Below are 19393 nucleotides of genomic sequence, written 5' to 3'. Positions count from 1 at the left end.
TCTCTCTCTCTCTCTCAGATACGTGTGTGCATGTATTTAATGCTTTTCCATATTTAATTGTCGAGTTGTCCAGTTCTGACAAATAGTAAAATGGTAAAATTTGAATATATATATATATATATATATATATATATATATATATATATATATATATATATATATAGAGGGCCGTCTTAACATTGTAGGCTCTGGGCAAAGCAATGCACTAGGGCCCCCTACCGGCCCTACCCACCCACAGGAATTCCGCTAGATGTCACTATTTTATAAAATTAGGAAACGTGTTTCCCACTGCACTTTTAAAGCAAATTAAATTGCCAAAAGATCTTTCAATATTCATTAACAATATGGACAGCATGATGCCCCTAGAAGCGTGAGGCCCTGGGCAACTGCCCAGTGTGCATGCCTTAAGACGGCACTGTATATATATATATATATATATATATATATATATATATATATATATATATATATAAACCGGCCATATGGGCCTATTCTGCGTGTCGGGTAATTCTGCGCAACGATACGTCATTTCTGTAAACATTTGATCACGTTCTATTTTGGGTCAAAAATCCATTTTGTATCCAGAAAGAAGAATCGTACATTAATTAAGAAAAGTGATATTCATAAAGTGTACAAAAATATCCTACATTTAGACTCGAAATGCACATAAAAGTGTGATTTCTAAATGGCAACGTGAAGACCCACTCCATGACCTTCTTGAACCTGTAACCCAGAAAATTCGATTTACTGTGCATCTTTTAGAATCATACAAATAAATACTTTGCATAAAAGATGGAAATGTGTACCTTAAAACAAAACTGAATGTTAATCCAAGTTTCCAATTTTGCAAGAAGTTGTCCCACACGTACAATATCGTCTGCTACCCAACGTGTCTACTTGCCTCTAGAATATAAATTCTCAACAAATTCCCCGGCGTATAGTATGTTTCTAAATTATGTAGTAAATTTTCCCCATCAAGAAGATGTTGTAAAGACATTACATCCTATTCAATGTTGCTTCTCTTCCACATAATAGCTTATTTTTCATAAAATGTTGAACTTTACTAACTTTTTTACAAGATCGGTTTGGTTTGTTTAATATCTCTTGCCATTTGTTGGCTTTTTTACGTTGAATTTTGTAAAACTAGCTATAAACCTGACCTAATTACTCGACTGAACTGCTGACAGAAACAGTCCAAAGTAATATATTTGATTTCTGTAGCAAGATGGATAAACATGACATCTTTTGAAAGCTATGCGCAGAATAGTCCGATATATCGTGAGTCAGGAAAACAGGGCGGTGGTATCCCCTGTGTCCAAAATTAAAATTATTTTGAACAGAATATTCTGGTGACAAATGCATCTTTTCAAATGGTAAGCATAGCTGTATTTTATTTTTGTCAATCGCTCGAATTCGGTATGCGTTTTGCTTCAGTATTGGAAACGAAAACCTTAGGTTTGCAGAAATGCCCGACATCAGTGTGTGTGTATGTATGTATGTATGTATGTATATATATATATATATATATATATATATATATATATATATATATATATATATATATATATATATATATATGGGTGTGGTGGGTGTGGGTGTAATTTTTGTACAATTGACATTTTTACATTTTTTTTTTTGGGGGGGGGGACTGCACAATTTATATTTTTCCTGCTTCATCACATGTTCCATTATTGTTAGTTTGAACAGGCTAAGGACACACAATCAAGTATGTTTAAGCACGAAAAGCAATGACACATAACATGTGCTTATAGTCTGGTTAGGACAGCCATCTTGAAGTCACATATATACAGCATACAATCATGTCCTGAAGAGTAGCTAGCTCTATACATGTCATTTTATCCAATAGTAAACTGTTTTTCATGTTTCATTTGGCTAATCTCCATACAATATAATGAGGAAAATTACTGGACTGTATCCATTTGTCCATTTCTTTGTTATCCTTGTAATGTGCATGCCATCTGCATGATGATTTATGATGACAAGTAGATGACAACAAAAGGATCCTGGTTGCAGCTCAGTGGGTATGAGGCATAAAGGGTCATATGTAGTACGGACACCTTGTAACATCAGTTCCATTGACACTCATTAGTGAGGGTGATTATATGTGGTAAGACATTTTAGGAAGATTAGTAGATGACAACAAAGGTTCAGATTGCAGCCTAGGATTGCAAGGTATGGTAATGAGTTTGGCAGATCAAAAATAAACATATCATGATTTGTTTTAGATGGATTCCATTTAGTTTTTTTTAAAATGAAGTATCTAGGTTTTTCTGGAGGAGAAAAGTTATTAATTTGTTTGCAGATCTTTATGCATCCAAGTATTTTATGATTGTAAAGTTGTTTTGTTACTTACTTTGTTTTAATCTGCAACAAATTGTGAGTCAAAAACTTTCATTAGGCAGTCTTGTATGGGTAAACGAAAGATTTTACTGGTAGTTTTTCATATATTATATGGAATAGACATAAAAAATGTGGATGCCTAATTACTTCATTTGAAGACGTGAATATATTTGATACTGATCATACTTTTTTGTTTAACTAGCTGTAGAGGGTCATGCAAAAGACCTCAGTGCTGTTGATGGACTAGTCAGTACTGTCACAGAAGCTACCACAAAAGATGAGAATGTGAGCTTTAATGACACAGATGAAAATGATGTCCAAGTGAGTATCAGGACTGAACTGACCGAGTCAGACAGAACTGACTATGAAGCTGATGTTGAAGATCCAAATGACCAAGATTTTTCCCCCCATGAGTCAGATGTATTCAGTCAGTCTGATAATATGTCAGAAAATGAATATTCAGCTTTGCAGGTACCACATAGTCAACATTTATTATCACTTCAAGCAGAAGAGCACGTGTCTGGAGTGACAGTTGTGCCTCCAATTTCATCCCAATGGAGGCAGATTTACATTCTCTCCAAAGTCAGAACAGCATGATCAAATGTGTATTAATAAAATAAATGATATCGCAGTTATTGCTAGTAGTAGCAACCCAACAGCAGCAGCAGCAAAAGAAGACCAGAAAAGTATGAAAGTAATGAAGTCAAAAAAGCACTGTGGAAAGATAATATGGGACAAACGACACAGCTGTGTCTTTTGTGGAAAACTATACCCCAAAATTGGCTCGTCATTTTGAACAAAAGCATAAAGATGAACTGGATGTTTCAAAGGCATTGAGTTTACCCAAAAAATCAACTGCCAGAAAAGCTATTTGGCAAGAACTCTTGAATAGAGGGGACTACCATTACAACAGACAGGTTCTTAATGAAGGAACTGGCACTTTAATACCATACAAAAGGCCATCAACAGAAGCTGATGCCACCAGTTATATACCATGTGAGCACTGTTTTGGATTCTTTCTGAAGACTGATCTTTGGAGACATGCTAAAAATTCCACTCTGAGGGCAAAGTCTTCACCAGATGAAAGCAAGTCTCGGCATCATAGGCACCAAGCAGCTAGTGCATTACTCTTGCCAGTTTCATTTGAGGCACAGGAAAACTTTAAAGTTAGCATCCTTAGCAGCATGGCCCACAATACAATCTCATTTATTGCAAGGATGGACGATACAGTAGTAAATTTTGGTGAAAAGATGTTTGCAAAATGTGCCAAACAGCCCCACCAATCCCAGTATATTCAATAAAAAATGAGAGAACTTGCACGTTTTCTTTTGGTAGCAAGGGATACTAACACAAGTATCATCTGCCTGAAGGACTGTATCAATCCCTCAGTTTTTAAAGATGTCATTAAGGCCGCTAGAGAAACATGCAAATTTGATGGAATGGATGGAACATATGGAGTGCCATCTTTGGCCCTGAAGCTTGGGCATTCACTTAAGAAGTGTGCAGGACTACTTAAATCTCATGCCATACAAGCAGAAGACCCTGTCATAAAACAAAATGTATTAGATTTCATTGAGCTTTATACCACAGAATCAAACAGCGAAGTTTCAACGTTTGCAATGCAGACACTTCATTCAAGTACTTTCAGCAAGCCAAAAAGGATTCCACTGGCAGAAGATATAAAGAAACTAAATCAACATCTTGAGAGAAAAGCTTCTCTTCTTCATCAATCATCGGAGGAAAGTCCTGATCCAACTATATGGAGAGAATTGGTTGAAGTAGTCTTGGCCAAGATTGTCTTATTCAACCAAAGAAGAGGTGGAGAGACTGAGAGAATGGAGATTTCCCAGTATGTTGAGGGAATCAACTCTGGGAAAACAATGCAGGAAGATGTGGTGCTCTCATTAACCCCTTTTGATAAAAAATTGGCCAGAAAGTTAGGTTGGGTGGAGATGCGTGGAAAAAGAGGGCAACGTGTACCAGTGATTTTGACTGAAAGCCACAGAAAAAGAATAGACTGTCTAAATAGATATAGGAATACAGTTGGAGTCAGTGAAGGAAACGATTATTTATTTGCAAGAATAGGAAATGCACTGACACCATTACGCAGCTCTGATGTACTCAGAAAGTATGCAGGAGAATGTAATGCATCGCAGCCAGAGTTTTTGACATCAACTTCACTGAGGATGCATATCACAACTATTTCACAGATCTTGAATCTGAAAGAAAATGAGCTAGATTCATTAGCATCATTCTTAGGTCATGACATAACAAATTCATCGACAATACTATAGATTGCCTGAGGACACCATTCAGGTAGACAAAGTTAGCAAGATTCTCCTGGAACTGGAAAGTGGTAACATCCAAGCATACAGAGGAAAAAGTCTAGACGAGATACAGATTGATAATGATGGTAGGTCACTGTGAATTTTTTCAAGTGTGAATAGTTGTATATTACAGTAATTCAGTGACCAAAACTTTGCAAAACATGTAAAGAAAGTCGACGACTCTTCTGTACATACACCTGAACTATAACTCAGAAGGAATATTTCTGTCACCTGATATTTTATGTGTAATTAGTATGATGGACTTCGGTAGTTGTGGGGCTATTTTATAATGCTTCTAATTTCTGTTGCATAGTAAAATCGTGAATGGGTTGTTGATAGAACCAAAGACTGATTATCACGACTCCTCTCAACATTGGACTTGATAAATAGTCCTCATAATAATGTAATGACGTAAAGCGAAAAGTTTACGTATAGATGACATTCAGCTTGTTAAATTTCCAGATAAGTGGTTAAATATAATAACTTTAATTTTACTGACCTAATTTTGCATATGAATCGTTAATTTTCTCTTCCCTTTGCAATCCAGTATTTGTCATTATCATTACAAACAGCTGGAAGGATGATGTTGTCAATGTGCTATCCAAAGTCTGTCCTAATATTCTGCAGTGTTGTTTGTCCATTGATTTGTCCCTTTGCTGATATTTAACCCAGATATATATCGTAGCTAGACAGTATGTCATGTAGAGCAAACATTGTCTGTGTAATGTATTATATGTACATGTATTTGATATGTAGCTTTCGTAACTTCAGGAATTCTGATGAAACTATTCGCAAATGTAAATGATAGCTGGACATTGTCACATATTTGATAGGTTCCAGGTTTAAAGGTCAGAAGATAGTAAGCTATAAGACACATACGAGGGTTGGTTACCTTGTTATAATATTTTTATTCATGAAAACAATTGGCAAGTATCCAGTTCATATATTTCATGTAATATAAAATATATTTGAACATTATTTTTACATATGTTATCGAAGATCTTCAAGATGATTGTTCAGGGGAGGAGGAGCAGGAAGAAAAAGAAAAGGCAGAATTTTGTGAAGGTAATGTATTACATTTGAGTAACCCTTGGAATTTAGCACTGGAAATAAATCGATGTGCAATGCTTACCAAACAAAAAACAACAGATGTGATCCTGAAAATCCACTAAGACCACGAATTCACTGTCTTTATGGTTGCCACAAACAACTAATTTCAAGATCCCGTGGTGGTCCATATTGGGAAACAATAGAGCTCGCATATTAAGGATATCCACTTATGTAATATCTATAAGTTGAAATTACACGAGTGTAACATGTTATCTAAATGTATCATACTAGATTGCTTGGACCTTTTGCGGTATCAAAATAACTATATTTCAGAGCATTAGAGCACTGACAGAAATATATTTTTACAATATCACAAGTTTTTTGTATGAAAATAAAAGAAATTATTGTTAATGCTAATATCTGTACTGCAAAGATTGTTTAATAAAATCGGTGATCCCAGAACATTTAACTTTGGTAATTTTATGTCTAAACTTATTGTATCAGTATATCTTATTAATATTTTGTTAATGGCACAGTAATTCTTTTGTGATTTTGATGTGTACCTAGAGAATGTTAACAATTAAACTTGTTTCTTTCTTTTACTGGCTACAGTTAATATACTATACTGCCATGATGCTGAGGTTAAAAAGTTTGCTTAATGTTTGTAGATGATATTCACTTTTGCTGTTCAAGTAACTTAAATAGTATGTTAAAATAATATATTTGTCAGTGTGAACTTCAGATCCTAATTTTAATGTTTCCTATTGCCAGTATTGGTTTCTTTGCATTGCTTACAAGATAAACAGTTCACTAATTCCTAGTTAAAATGGTATCAGTGTTTGGTGAATATAACATCCGAAAGTAAGAGGGAATATTTTTTATAGGTAAAAGCTGCAAATTAATTGTTAAAGCAGAGAAGAAGAAAACAACAAGAGTACCATGGTCAAAGGAGGAGAAGGCATCTGTAGAAAGACAACTTTGACAATTCATCAGAACAGCTTCACTGCCAGGAAAAGTAGCATGTGAAGAGGTAAAGAGAAAGGAGGCTATTCTGGCAAAGTGTCCATGGATCCAGATCAAACTTTTTATAAAATATTCAAAATATAAATCTTCTATGTTAAAACTAAAACCTAAAACAGTTGCCTAAAAATTTCATACAGATAATAAATATTTGCTGGCCTATAAGTCAAAACTGTTGGATCATAAAGTCTGGGCTATGTCTTATACTATGAGTCTACTTGTATATGGAATATGCCATACAATTTCAAATCATTTTATCATTCATTGTTTAATATTTTGTTATATAAAAAGTATTTTTTTCCAAACATACAAAATATGTGTACAAATAATTATCATTTTGGGAACAGGTCATCTGCAAAAAAGTTAGAACCTGCCATTGAGAAGGATTTTGAAATATATACATGATTTTCAGTATTAAATTCATGTGCATCATATGTAATTGCTCTAAAGCAGCATGTACTAGTAATATATGTTGTTTAAATTTGATTATATATTTGTGCATTAGAATAGAGAAGTTAGAAAATGAATAACCATGACAAAGACAGGTATTCCATCCATTTTTATTCTTGCGCCCGGTGATCGGCCAATGTGGGTATGTGAGAAAGCTTGCCAGTAGCTTCTCGTGGATTGGTGGTTCTTTCTGGGGTTTTCCCCGAGTTCTTCCTCACCATTAATACTGGCCACCATGTATAGCCTATTGTGTGCTGAAAAATGGCGTTAAACCATACAACAACAACAACAACAAAAGCACCCGGTGATCAGATATAATATGCCCTGATATGAGAGGTTTCCGGGCAATTGTAATCTGTATTATTAGGTTAGTTGACAATAGTGATCATACTCCTGTACAAAGGCAATGCACCATTCCATTATCAATTGATATCATTATGTCATCAATTCATTCCAGTCTTAATTATATATACATTGTCTCAAAAACAAAATCACTTTGCAGTGTTATTCACATGCTAATTAAATACACTAATGCTTGGGTCAGGTCATTCTAGTTAAAACCAGTTTGAGCATAATGTTCAGCAGACCAGATCATATTGGGAAATGAGGCTACCCATAGGGTATTGTGAAAATGGTACCATGTAATGCCAGGTGCTTAATCACATAGGTTTCTCAACTAGTGACGCATTTTGTACAGAAGTGTCATTTAGAGTAACAACTAACATGAGCAAATATAAAAACCACATGCTGCCTAACTACAGGAAGTGTACATGCACATACTCTTATTTGTTGGGAATGGAGAGGTCATTATGCAAACAAAGAAAATTACACAATATGATTAAATGGTCATTTCGGGATTGAAATTGAGTTTTTATGAATATAAATATTGTGAATATTTAAACTCTGAAACTGAAGGATTATGGTTTGTATTTTTAAATTTACATTGACTGTTTAGTTTATTACTGTTTCCTCTTTCAAGAAAACTTCAGATGAACAGGGCAGTAAGGTATGAAATAGTATGAAATGTGATGAAATGCACACGCCTCTATATCTTCCAAACAAAACTCTGGAAAAGGCTTTATAACATCAATGATGCAATTTCCCTATTACCATAATCTGAAATACATACAGTAATGCCATTAATATTCCTGAAAATGGAAGTTGCTATAGTGCATTTCACACAGCATCACACATTTTATCCTATCTGTAACTCAGTAAATTTTCAGGTCATTTGTGGCTTAAAGTACCTAATTTGTTTTAGATATTTTGTGTGAAACAAATTAGGTACTTTTAGCTACATTTAATTGTGTTGACCTGTAAATTTATGGAGTTATAGATATGATAAAATTCATGATGTGTGTATCAAACAGTAGTAAGAAAGACAAAGTTGAGGTATTGCTCTGGCCTTGTCTTATACTTGGCATCTACTTATATATGGATGAAGGATAGAAACAGTACAAAATTTGCAAATTTGACTTAACTCCACACTGACTCATAGGCCAACAAATAGGGTAGATTCTCCAGTTGTGTTTACAGTGTGTTCTTAGATTTCAATTTGGTCATTTGATTAATTTGCATCCAGGCCATGAAAGTTTAAATTGGTGTTCAGATTTATAGTTTTGTTATTTGCATATTTTATATTTTTCTTAAGCAAGTATATTTTCCAGGCTGTGAAGTTCTTTGATTTTTGTCACTAATTAAAAAAAAACATTGAAAGTGTTACCATGTTTCAAAAATATAAATTTGAATATTGCCCCAGTAAATATAGTGTTGTCTCTGATGTCATGATTACTTCAGTATAATTATTCATTGTGGTTTCTTAACATGATGTTAAAATTTGCTTTTTTATTACAAATATGCTCTTTATGTATATATTTTTCATATTAGTTTTAAAGGAGTTTGGATTTTAACTTCTTTACTCACATTATGTTGAGACATGTATACTTTGGTAAGAAATATACAGCAACTTTGAAATGGGATATTGTATCCCGTAAATGCAAGTACAGTAAAATTTCTTTTCTCCAACTTAAGTTTGTCTGAATTTTCTGAATGCAAAACTTATTAAACATCTTTCAGATGAATTTGTTTATGTAACGGTTGTATTTGTCAGTCAATGAGATTATGCCACATCTACATTTTTGACTTGCATTTTAGCACCTGTTTTGAGTGTAATCAAAAGTCTGCTGCCCACTGCTCATTTATTATTAGTATTTTGCACTGTTTGGACTTGAGCGAAAAATCTAACTGGAATTATGGTACAGCTAACTTAAATTTTGTTTGCTTCTTTCACTGAATAAGTAAAGATGAAATTATTTGAATTACTTAAATACATTGATACTTTACAAATGAAATTGTCTCACTTCTTGATGTTCCTTCCAAAAAACAAATTGACAATTTGACATTTCATCAGATTTGGAAGTAACTAACATGTCTGATTATAATTGAGATTGTTCATGCAAACTACGATTATGTTTTCATGTAACAACGCATTAGTATTGCATATGTGTTCCTGTGATGCCATTTTCGTCATGACCCGCCCCCCTTGAATGGAAGATTAAGTCCTTTTGCTCATTTGTCAACGCCATAGATTACCTTCATTGGTAAAGTCTTTTGTGTGCTTCTTTCACTTTGATACCATTGTATCCAGCATTTTGAATACAGTTCATGAGTGGATTCAACATGCAGACTGTGGCCAACTTCATGTATTTATTCAATAATGACATACAAATTGACTGAAATGACTTTCTTTGGGTTGCATTGTTTACATTAAACATTTTTGTGGAGATGATTATACAGCCATTAACTATATGAAGTGAAATATGTGTCATTTTCATGCATGCTTATCTGGAAGGCTTAATTAAATTATAATGCAATTTAAATATTTAATGTTTTCTTTTTCTTCTCAAACTGTTGTTTCTTTTAATGCTTTGGTTTCATGATTGGGTAGGTGGCCATATCAGAATTGCCACAGGAGATATAGAACCTTTCAACATGAATGGTTTATAATTTTCAATTAAAATATCAGAGTGGTTTGTTAAAGTCAACAAATTTATTGCTTTCAATACAGGTCTGTGACTTTGACCTCTTAAAATATGAGCATTTGAAAAGTCTGTCTTTATTATGTCAGACCTGCCAACCCTTACGATTTTGCCATAAGTCTTACGAAAATTACCCATGAAATACTGACTTATGCATAAAAGAAAAATCCGGAAATTGTGTTTATCCTTGTTTGATTAAGATCCGGGTTTCATGTTAGAATTAGTGAAATTAGTCAGGGAACCAGACTAACTTTATAGCAGTTCCTCAGATACTTTAAATTGCACCTATTTGCTAATGCAAAGTGTCTGCATGATCAAACTGTTGATTATATAACTTTTGTTCAATGGCGTCCAGCAAGGGATGCATGTTTAAGACAAAAGAAAAATAAGCTTATTGAAAATGTTAATAATCAACAGAGAAGAATAAAGTATTCAGATTGTTGTGAATAAAAGCCGGAAGGGACACAGTTACGTTTCTTGGACATCACGTGCCAATCTGAGTATGACTCGTGGCAGGAGATGTGATTACCGTCATGTTAAATGGAAAAAAAGAATTTCAAAGAATTACGTCAAGTTGAGAGACATCAACAAACCATTGAGCTGCATGTGTCAAATACCAAACTTTTAGTTTCATTTTCCAGCTTTACAGTAGGATTTTATGATATTTTGTTAACCTTACTGAAAACTGGTCAAACTTAAGGGAAAAATTCGTCTTGTCTTACTGAGACAAACTCGTCAGGGTTGGCAGGTCTGTTATGTTGTTTATTTTTCAATCTGTAGCAATCAGAAATAATATGCCTTTTCTTGTTACAATAAGTGCACATAGGATGAGATAAAGATTCCTGATTGGTCTTGTCAGAAGTATGATTCCTAAATCATGTGCCATATTGAGGCTTGAAAATACTGATACGAGACTGAAAAGATTTTTACCAGAAAACTGCCGAGAGGAAGTCTTATTGACAAATGAAACTTTCTGAGTTGAGGAATAATTGTCATCTGTATAAGCATTTTCTAAAGTTTCCACCTTTTACTCGACAATGTAGGTCGTGACATCACTATGGACACCATTCTCGTAATGTTAATTAACCTTTGCCGATCACCACCAATCCAGTATTTATTCTTTTTCTCCTGCAAATTCAACATGGGTCCAGTTTCCATTTTGCTATTCTCAACCTCTGTTGAGATACATCAGGCACGAACTCGTAACACTTCAAGATACAATAACATTCCTTGTGTGCTGGCATCCGTTAGTCTCGAAAGACGATGGAAGTGCGCCCATGAGAGATGTCCCGGTTGGTGGTTGCCCAGCGTCTGTTGTGACTATGTAGCCCAACATGGGAGAGGCAGTCCTTACTGTACTTCAAGGTTGGGTCTGGTGTGTGTTGGAGCTGCTGCTTCTTCCTCTGAGATCGCCTTTCGTCAGCTAGCAAGCGTAGCTTTTCCTTGCCGGCTTTCAAACCAGTAATCAGGGCGTGTCTCCAGCTGGGCCTGTCTAGAGCGAGCTATACTCAGGTTTGACATCGATGTCAAGGGCTTTCATGTCGCGCTTGAAGACATCTTGAAGCGGAGATGTGGAGCGTCCGATCGACCTTTTGCCATAGGCAAGTTCCGAATAAAGAAGGTCTTTGGGGATCCGTCCGTCACTCATTCGACGTACATGGCCCAGCCATCTGATGCGACATTGGCGGAGAAGTGTGGCCCTGCTGAGAATCTTGGCACGTTCAAGAACCTCGTTGTTTGTTACTCGATCGCTCCAGGTGATCCCAAGTATGCGTCAGAGACATCGCATGTGAAAGACGCTTAGTCTTTTCTCTTGGGAGGCATACCGAGTCCAGGTTTGACTGACATAGAGGAAAGTGCTTAACACGCAGGCACGATACAAGGAGATCTTAGTGTTCAGGGTCGAGATGCTTTTGTTCCACATTCTCTACGACAACGAGGAGAGAGTTGTTGATGACTTTCCAATCCACTTGTTGAACTCAGCATCGAGCGATAGGTTGTTGGTGATGGTAGAGCCGAGGTACGTGAACTGGCTGACTATCTTAAGTTCGTAGTTGATCATGATGCGTGGGGGCTCCGCGAGTAGTGAAGGGGGGGGGGAGATTAGCGTCAATGGGAATTAGCATTACAGACCCCCTTGGGTCAGATTAGCGTCAAGGGAAATTTAACATGGAGAAAAATCGTGGGTCAGATTAGCGTCAAGGGAAATTGAACATGGAGAAAAAATCGTGGGTCAGATTAGCGTCAAGGGAAATTTAACATGGGAATAAATCGTGGGTTAATATACGTACAAGGGAAATTGAACATGGGATTTTTTTTTAAAAAAAAATTTTTTTTTAAAAAAAAGGGGTAGGCAATTGAAAGGCTATCTCTTTTCGAGAAATATGGCTGGCCCTGAAAAGGGCCTTTGGGTTTATGTTAATGTATTCATTAACATAAAGGGCACAGCATTGGTCTTCTTCTTGTCCTTAGGCTGCGTCTCACTGTTGGCCCGTAAATTAGCACTCTTTTCAGGCATCCTTGTCTTTCAACGTAGATCCTACGTATCCACAGGCTGGTGTTTGTCCTGTGGACAATGGTCCACTTCGATCGGACATACATGAGCATGTCCGTCCTGAACATCATCGTTGACACAAGTGTTGAAGAGTGCACATCGGTCCACATGTTGAGGCGCCGAGAACAGGTGAATCAATGCAGTGAACTGCGCTTATTTATAGGTACAGGAAGGATTGAAACGGATTGAGTTCATTCACCAATGCGAACACGCGTTACAAAATTCAGTCAGCCCGCATCCAATCCGAAGAGAGCAGTCTGTGACGTCACGTAGTCTATATAGATTCGCTAGCGCTTGTGTGCAGTCAATCTATGCGACAGTGATTCAACATGACGGAAACTCAGAAAACGATTCAGTGGGGTGCACCAACAGGGGAGACCGCCCAAGGGAACCCGGACTTACTTTCAGAAGAGGTGAATTGGGATTTTGTGGATTTTCTCTCCTCGCAAGAATTTGTTCCGGAACCTTCGTTACCTTTTTCATTACCGCAAGTGGAGAATTTTAGACAGAGACAGAAAGAAGAATTGGAGAAATTTATGCAACGACAAAAGGAAGCGGAATAAGCTTTTCTCCTACAGCAACAGCAGCAAGAAGAAGAGGTAAGAAAAAAACAACAGCAAGAAGAAGTAGCAGCAAAGAAACAAGAGGGTGAAAATCAAATGGTCACGGTACTGTTGGACATTTTAGCGGAGTTAAGAAGTCTGAAACAAATGTATCAGACTTCTTTATTACGACCGAAGAGAATACGACCTTCCCGAGCTAAACACGTCAACCCTGTGACTAAGCCTACCGTACCACCCTTAGTGATTTCAACCCAATCATCATTACGCAGTCCAGAAGTAGGCCTTGGCCGTGGCAAAGGCTTAAGGCAGTTAAAGTTGATTGCTTAAACTCACCCCTACACCATAAAGAAAAAAGGCCCTTTTCAGGGCCACCCACATTTCTCGAAAAGAAATACAATTTCAATTTGCCAATAACTCAAAAAAAAAAAAACCCCACCCATTTTACCCTTATAGTACGTGTCTTTTTGTATGACTGCGTGAGTGTAGCTTCTTATTTTAAAATCACAGCTCAAAGACACTTACCTTTTATCATTAATTTATTCTTTTCTCCATTTTTTACAATCCAATTCACAATTCACAACACAACACATTTTAAAAAAGTTCATTGACTTCTTCTGTCTCCCTGTTTAGTCTCTCTGTTTTTTACATTTCTTCACCGTCTTTTCCTCATTTTCTTCCCTTCTTCTTTTCTTCTTCTCCTGTTTGTTTGCCTCTTGTAAATAGAATTGTCTTCTTTCTTCCTCTTCTTCCTCTGAAGAATCCCTCTCTTCTTCCGAAGAATCCCTCTCTTCTTCTGAAGAATCCCTCTTTTCTTCTGACTCCTCTTGTTTCTTTTTTGGGCAATCAGGAGACCAATGTCCTTTTTCTTTACAATAATAACAGGTATCTTGACTTTTGTCTTTTTTATCCCCTGTTTTTTTTTCTTTTTTGACGGTCTGGACATTCTGAAGACCAATGCCCTTTCTTCTGACAGATATAGCAAGTATCCTGTCTTTTATCTCTAAAGGAAGGAGAGTAGTCCGTAGGCTGGTCTGAAGAGAATTTTCTAATGACCCCTCGCAAAGCTCTGACGAAACGTTCCATCTGGTTAGTCTCTTCCATCGTTGTGCTCGGCTTGAGACTGAAATGAATAGTGAAAGGACAAGACACACACCCTTTTATATACGCTGGTCTGCCATGACTATAAATTAGTCTATGGTGTTTAAACTTGAGTCATTTGACGTTTTTCACTAAAGATGAAACGATTCTATTCATTCGAGAAGAAAGAAGAAGAAGAAAGTAAGAGGCAGAAACGTGATCTATCGCCTCGTACCAGGGCTGAAATCTTGGCACAAATTCATGCCAGTGATTTTGAAGAGGACATGAGTGAACCAGAATTTGAAACCTCTAAACCAAGTTCACCACCCTTAGTCAACCCTGAAAAATACTATTCCATTCGAGAGACGGAAAAGCGCTCCTCTAGAAAATTTAGAACCACGGCTTACAAATACACGGTGAAGTTTAAAGATTTCAAGGCTGAAGTGCCGTTAGAGAAAGCAGAAGTGTTTATCACTGGGGTGTGGGATTCTTTGCTCACTGCACTCAAGCAACAATGTCAACCCAAAGAAGACGATCGCTTGAGACTTTCCATACAACACGACGGTTTGAAATCCCCTGTTTGGATCGAGTTTAGCACCCCTGCAGAATTGACCGCTTCCAAAGTCATGGACAAGATTCAACACGTACAACAATCTAATGATCAGTTTGACATCACCGATGGTAAAGCCACACTGGACATGACCCACGTCTCTCCTCCTCAAGGAACTGGATACAAAAAGATGTTATTGGTGAACGACCTTCGCAGCACCAAAAAGAGTCTCGTCCAAATTAACAACCCTCAAGACCAGATGTGCTTAGCCCGAGCCATCGTGGTGGGACGAACCTATGCCAACAAGAACGACACGGCAGAATGGAAAAGAGCCTGGAAAACTATTCAACAATCGGACCGAGCCAAACAACGAAACGAAGCAGAACTCCTGTTGCAACAAGCTGGCCTGTCCAAAGACACACCCTGTGGCATTCCTGAAATGAAAAAATTGCAAGATGTCCTAGCTCCACGATACACCTTGAAAGTGCACCCTCAAGAAGTGCGCGGACCTCTGTTGTTTCGAGGGCAAGACTTTAAGGACGGAAAATACATTCATGTCTATTATCACGATGACCATTTCGATACCATTACCAGTATCACCGGATTCCTGGGATACAGTTATTACTGTGAGAAATGTGACCATGGTTATAACAATCGAGAGCAACACAAGCATTGTGGATCGAAATGCACAGGATGTTTGGCCTCTTCACCCTGTCTGAGCGAAGAACCAGTGCCTTGTTCAACTTGTCTGCGCACGTTTGTCAGCCCTACCTGTTACCAACAACATCTGAAAACGCAAGGTTCACAGAAGAAATGCGCTTGTCAACTGCTGAGATTGTGCTCTACGTGTGAACAAGTCATACGTACCAATAATACCAAGGCACACGTATGTTCAGGAAAGAAAAAATGTCACATTTGTCACCACATCGTGGACTTGGAACACCAATGTTACGTGCAAAAATACCAACCCCCACCAGAGAAAGAGGACGGTCACAAGAAGAAAGGCAATTTCATCTTTTTCGATTTCGAATGCATGCAAGAGACCGGCATTCACATTCCTAATTTCTGCGTGGCTCATCGAGCGTGCGAGAAGTGCATTCAAGAACCTATCTCCAGTCATTGCCCTCACTGCAGCAAGATTCCCGGAGGGCGTGAAAAAATCTTTCGAGGACCGAACACGTTAGCCGATTTTGCCCAATGGGTTTTAGACCCCGTCGACAAGACGTGGAGCCAAGAGGATATCGAACGTTACGGAGATTGTCATCGTCATGCCACGGTGATGGCTCACAATTTCTCCGGATACGATGGACAGTTTCTTCTCAGATACTATACGGAACAAGGCACCGAGCGTCCTAAAGTGACTTTGAACGGAGCCAAAATCATTTTCATGCATGTGGGACAAGTGCAGTTTAAAGATTCGATGAGCTATTTGGCCATGCCTTTGAGTCGAATGCCTAAAACGTTTGGAATGACAGAAATGGCTAAAGGGTACTTTCCACACTTTTTCAATACGGAAGCCAATCAACACGTCGTTCTACCCCATTTACCTGAGGCTCACTATTACGACCCCGACAACATGCGTACCGAACAACGAGAAGCTTTCTACGCTTGGTACCAGGCTCACGCCTCGGACCCTTTCCACTTTCAGGAAGAAATGCTAAAGTATTGTCGTTCCGACGTGGACATTTTACGGCGTTGTTGTGGAAAATTTCGACAACTGTTCATGGAACACGGAGGGGTCGATCCTTTGAAAGAAGCTTGCACCATTGCCAAAGCGTGTTCCTTAGTGTATCGACAACGATTCATGCCTGAAAACACCGTGGCTGTCATCAGTCCTCAAACGACCCACTATGTCAAACGTCAATACTCGGTCAAAGCCCTACGTTGGTTACATTACTTGTGCGACAAGGAAGACAAGTGGATTCAGCATGCCCGCAACGGAGGGGGTGAAAAGACCATCGGAACGTATTCGGTCGATGGCTGGGACTTAGAAAACCCCAAGATCGTGTACGAGTTTAACGGTTGCTTATTTCACGGATGTCCCGTCTGTTACCCTGACCGTGGCACTAAAAATCAGTTTTTGCAACGAACCATGGAGGACTTGTACCAGGACACTTGTCAGCGGCGCCTAAAGTTAGAACAGCAAGGATACCAAGTGGTGGAAATGTGGGAACACGAGTACGATCACCGTATGAAAACCGATCCCGAGTTTAAACACCTCGTGGAAAGTTACCAGTTCATGGACCCGCTGAACCCGAGGGATAGTTTGTACGGAGGAAGGACCAATGCCACCTGTTTGCTGTACCAAGCCGACGAAGAGAAAGGAGAAGAAATCAAATACTTGGACGTGTGTTCGCTGTATCCCTACGTGTGCAAATATTGTCGCTTTCCTGTAGGGCACCCGCAATTGCTGACGGAACACATCGACCTGGTCAACATTCGACAATACGAAGGCTTGATCAAGTGCAAAGTTTTGCCTCCCACGAACCTATACCATCCCGTCTTACCTCACCATTGTCAAGGCAAACTGATGTTTCCCTTGTGCCGTACTTGTGCCGAAACGTGCAACCAAGACCAACCTTGTCAGCACAGCCAGGAAGAACGGGCCTTGACGGGAACCTGGGTCAGCGTAGAATTGTTCAAAGCTCTGGACATGGGATACCAACTGTTAGAAGTGTACGAAATTTGCCACTTTCCCAAGACACAACAATATCGCAAGGGTGACCCTACTCAGAAAGGCATTTTCGCAGACTACGTGGATGCCTTTTTGAAACTGAAGCAAGAAGCCAGCGGCTATCCTTCCTGGTGTCACACTCCCCAAGACCAAATAAAATTCAAAGAGAAATACTACGAACAAGAAGGCATCACTTTAGACCACATCGAGAAAAACGAAGGCAGGCGATCGTTTGCCAAAGTGATGTTAAATTGCTTGTGGGGTAAAATGGCACAACGACCGTGTTTACCCAAGACGGAATATTTGACAGAACCTTCCCGCTACTTCCAGATGATTCACGATAAAACCAAATACATGAAACACGTGGACGTCGTTCGAGAGAATTTGATCTTGGTCAATTACGAAGAAGATCTGGACTTTGTACAAGACGACCCTTTTGGAAATGTCATCATTGCGGCTTACGTGACAGCCCATGCTCGCTTAAAATTGTATGAAGCTTTAGAACTGTTAGGGGAACGCGTCCTGTACTTTGACACGGACAGTTGCATTTACATCCATCACCCGATTCAACATCACCCTAACATCGAAGGAGACCGTTTAGGAGCCTGGACAGACGAGCATCCCGACGACAAGATTCTAAGTTTCGTCAGTGGTGGTCCCAAAAATTACGGCTACGAATACCGGGACAAACAAGGAGAAGTGCACACGACGTGCAAAGTGAAAGGACTGACTCTGAATTATCGTACCAGTCGAGTGGTCAATTTTGGGGTATTGAAAGAAGCCTTGCAATCGGGAGAGGATGGAAACTTTAAAGTGACGACCTATCAACCGAACAAGATTGTACGTTTACCCACTCACCACATCGTCAGTCGACCCTTGGAAAAAGTCTATCAAATTGTATACCAGAAGCGAGTGCGACTTCCCAATCACTTTACGTTGCCGTACGGTCACGTCGGTATTGGTCTGTATATAAAAAGGAACCCTAGGCAAGATCGATAGTTCATTGGGACTACCAAGACCGAGCGAACAAGATGAATACTTTGAAAGAGACATCGTTCCAGTTTGGGGATTGTAAAAAAGTTGTATCTTCCTCTAGTGTGACTAATACTGGATGGATAAGACCCAGGCATTGCGACGGAAAATGTCCGGAAGGAAACTGCGATTGTCCATGTGGTTACCTTTGTAATTGCGTAACGGAGTTTGCAGACGAGTGCGATTGTGAGCCTTGCGATGGGACCGATGCTGTACGTTGTGACCTGAGCGATGCCGTAAAGCATCATGGGAACTTTAGTGTCCCTACCCCTATCATGGAAAGTGATGCTGTGCGTGTCAAACCTGAGGGATGCGAAAGTGATGCCGCTCGTCCTCTTGGACATTTTACTGGGTTTCGTTTTAAAGGGGAATGTTCACCTTCACGTTTACCTCCCTACGGATGTCATTCAGCCCTGAGCAAACTCCTGTTCCTGTCACCCAACCCTCATCGAAACGAACCTGTGAAAAACGAATATTCGTTTCCTGTCGGAATACTGCGACTTTGAAAATCGTCTTCAATCGTTCAAAGGAAAATGGCCTAAGTATCTGGGAGGACCGACCCCCGAAGAATTAGCCAGAGCCGGATTTTTCTACTTGGGCGAAGGAGATAAAGTCAAGTGCTTCAGTTGCGGTGTGTCACTTCACCACTGGGAACCGCAAGATTCGGCCTACGTAGAACATGCTCGATGGTCACCGA

General features: G+C 38.7%; 1 pseudogene across 1 annotated transcript; it reads left to right on the top strand.

Annotated features, from left to right (window-relative positions):
* Nucleotides 1–3: 3 nt before the first annotated feature.
* Nucleotides 4–9233, top strand: LOC149780488 (uncharacterized; annotated as a pseudogene). The gene is made up of 4 exons (XR_016415094.1): nt 4–93; nt 2564–4774; nt 5688–5753; nt 6623–9233. The product of XR_016415094.1 is annotated as an uncharacterized LOC149780488 (transcript).
* Nucleotides 9234–19393: the final 10160 nt, after the last annotated feature.

The sequence above is a fragment of the Sinohyriopsis cumingii genome, chromosome 16 (genome assembly GCF_028554795.1).
Source record: "Sinohyriopsis cumingii isolate HCF-2022 chromosome 16, ASM2855479v2, whole genome shotgun sequence".
In the NCBI taxonomy this organism is placed as follows: Eukaryota; Metazoa; Mollusca; class Bivalvia; order Unionida; family Unionidae; genus Sinohyriopsis; species Sinohyriopsis cumingii.
The sequence above is the reverse complement of the archived record's forward strand: the minus strand, read 5'-3'. Positions and strand labels throughout refer to the sequence as shown.